General features: G+C 32.2%; 1 long non-coding RNA gene across 1 annotated transcript; it reads left to right on the top strand.

Moving 5' to 3' along the window:
• The first annotated feature begins 1,974 nt into the window (after positions 1-1,974).
• LOC133806000 (uncharacterized) lies at positions 1,975-2,939 on the top strand. The gene is made up of 3 exons (XR_009879021.1): positions 1,975-2,206; positions 2,287-2,380; positions 2,835-2,939. It is a non-coding gene; the product is annotated as an uncharacterized LOC133806000 (long non-coding RNA).
• The last annotated feature ends 323 nt before the right edge of the window (positions 2,940-3,262 follow it).

Raw genomic sequence — 3,262 nt, 5'->3', positions numbered from 1 at the left:
TTCTTGGAGAGAAAACACAGAAATTGTTTTAGGGAAAGTGAGGGCTCGGGGACGATGGGCTAGGTTAAATTTATCAGGGGTCCATTATCGTCAATGCCAAATTGATGGTAACGAACAATTTGCGTCAGTGCCCAACTTACACAAATCGTCTGTTACCGTCAGTTTGACACTGACACTAACGCTCCCCTTAATGGCGTCATCGGGCCACTGACACAAACTTCTCCCAATAACTGTGTCAGTGTTACAACTGACGCAAATACCCTTTCACTTGTGGCAGTGTCCAACTCTCACAAATGCTGATTCTCAGTCAACGACGTCAGTTAAGTGCATTGACTGATGCATTTGACCGACTCAAAAGCGGTATTTTGGTGTAGTGAGAATTTTGACCAAGAGAGAAAGAATTTCGAAAATTGAAAGAGAGATTTTTGAATGATGTATCAAACAATCAGGTGAAGCCCTCTATTTATAGCCTTCAAGGGGGACCAAGAGCTTGAGAATCAAGCAAACGAAATTGGGTAATTGTCCAAAAAGTCAATTTCGGGGTAAGTGCCCAAAATTGATTAGTATGAAGCAATTTTCGTGCAAGACAAGAGGAGATCTTCCAAATTCATTTCTAGAGTGTTCTAGAATATTTTGTACTAGGAACTAAGAGAATTTTGACCAAGAGAGAGAATTTTGAAAATTGAAAGAGATATTTTCAAATAGTATATCAAATAATCAGGTGAAGCCCTCTTTTTATAGCCTTCAAGGGCGACTAAGAGCTTGAGAATCAAACAAACAAAATTGGGTAAATGCCAAAAAGTACATTTATAGCATTCGTGCCCACAGGACGTGTGAGCGCACACAAGCACTATTACAAAACTGGGCTTTCCTGACACCCAACCACGACAGTCAACTTTGTTGACTGTCGTAATTGCTTAGTGGGACTCTACGCCGAAAGTTAAAAACTGTAAGCATAGAGACCAATGCTGACAGCTAATAACTGTTACCGTTGCTTTTGACTGTCGCTATTGACCCTAACGCCGACAGTTTATTCGAGACCAATGCCGACAGTTAAAATGTGTCGCTATTGACCACAACAAAAGCAGTTAATTCAAGACCAATGCCAACAATTAAACGTTGTCGCTATTGACCCCAACGCCGACAGTTAATAAAAGTCCAATGACGACAGTCATAAAATGTCGCCAAAATTCAAATAAAAAATTATAATTAATGTATAGTATAATGAAAAAATAAACTAAATTATGTAAATATATATTTATAAAAATTCTGTATTTATTAAAAGCTTTTAAAACTAGATTTTTTTTTCTAAATTTTTCATATTATTAACTTTTGTATTTATAATAATTTTTATATCAAAATTTAAAATTATTATTCTTTAAGATATTTATAAAATTAACTATATTATTAATATATTATTCTTTAACATATTTATAAAATTTGTATTAGTTAAAAAAGAGTTGTTTTATTAATTGAAAAAATATTGTAAAAAAATTAATGAATAGTATATTTTTAAAAATAAACTAAATTATGTAAATATATATTTATAAAAATTATGGATTTATTAAAATCTTTTAAAACTTTTTTTTTGTTTTAAAATTTTTCATATTATTAACTTTTAAAAAAATTTCCCCCCTTAAAAAAATTTCAGACTATAAATTAATTTCCCCTCACACATTTCTTTTTCCTTCTTTCCTCTTTCTTTCTTTTTCTCTCTTCTTCAAGCTAATCATTCAGCCACTTCTTCCAACCCAATTTATTAATAATATATAATATTAGCCATTAATTAATTATATAATAGATAATTTTTTTGAGGAATTATATAATATAATAGATATCTATTATATTATATAATTAATTAAATATTTTTTATATATATAAATATTTTTTTGACTGAAAAATCTATTAATCAAAGCAAAAATATATAATATATTTATTAAACTAACAAAAACTACTTATTCAGCCTAACACTAACCCTCACTCAAAACTACTTAATCTATTTCCATCCCTCTCTCTCTGTGTCTCGCGCTCTCTTTTTCTCTCTCAGCCTCTCCATCTGTTCATCTTCTTCGCCTCACTTGCATGAACGACGAGGCTTACAAATGGGCAGAGGTCGAATAGGCGATCACGAACGGGTAGAGATCGAAGGTGGGCTCACGAACGGGGAGACGGCGGTGGATGAACAGTCGACGAATCCAATGCCTGGGTGAGTTCTTCTTCTTCTATTTTTGTGGCTGAGTTTTTTCTGGTTTTTTTTTTGTTTACACTTGTGGTTGTTGTTTGTAGGTGGGTTTCATGATGGCTGAGCTCAGGAGGCTTTACGGTGGCTTGGGAATAAAATGAAGAACTCTCTTAGATTCTTCCTCTCAAAATCTCACATGTATGTATATATGTATAGGTTTAAATTTGGGCAAAAGCTTTTGATGTTTTATTTTTTATTCTTCTAGTTCTGAAGCTTCCTCTGTCTGCTACTATGTCGTTTTCTCTTGGGTATTTTCTCTCAATATTTCATAGATTCAACCTGTAGTAATCTTTCTCAATGTTATTTTTATCTTTTTCTTTTTCTTCATTTTTTTCCACAATTTGTTCATTTTTAAACCTCTACTTTTGAGATATATGGATAATAATAATGGTGGAGCTGGTAGTGAGTTTTAGTTTTGATTTTGGAGATTTATTGTATTGATATCAATTTGGTGTTTTGCTTGGCAACTTTGAATTACTTTTGTAAGGACCTAGAAATGGAAATTTTTAATGTGGCTGGTGAGTTTGATTTCCAATTTTTTGTTGAAGGTCTCTTTATTTTATTGAGATATTCTAATATTTTCCTTGTGTAGCTTTCAATGAGCTTAACTGTCAAAGGTTGGTATATTGAAGGAGGATGAGGATGACTTGCGGTGCTGATACTATAAAAGGATATAGGGTTTTGAAAGAATATAAGGTACAAATGACCTTTTGTATATTCATTCTCTGAATATAATATTCAATAGAGTTGAGTATGTATACATGATGTAAATCAAAAGGAACAACAACATGTGGCAATAGAAAAGCAAAAGGAAAAATAAATAAAATACATGTGTAAAAATGTAAGCAAACGTGCATAGAATTATTAGGCAAGGTGATTAAGCACTTAGTATATTACAATTTGAAACTAATTCGCGTTGCCATTGTTGCTTTGTTATTATTACTTTTTTTGGTGGTGTAGTACTGCATTTAGTTAACTTAATTGTAACGCCCCAGTTACCCCATGACAGTTATGGTGAAC

Source organism: Humulus lupulus, chromosome 1 (assembly GCF_963169125.1).
Source record: "Humulus lupulus chromosome 1, drHumLupu1.1, whole genome shotgun sequence".
NCBI classification, from domain to species: Eukaryota; Viridiplantae; Streptophyta; class Magnoliopsida; order Rosales; family Cannabaceae; genus Humulus; species Humulus lupulus.
The sequence above is the reverse complement of the archived record's forward strand: the minus strand, read 5'-3'. Positions and strand labels throughout refer to the sequence as shown.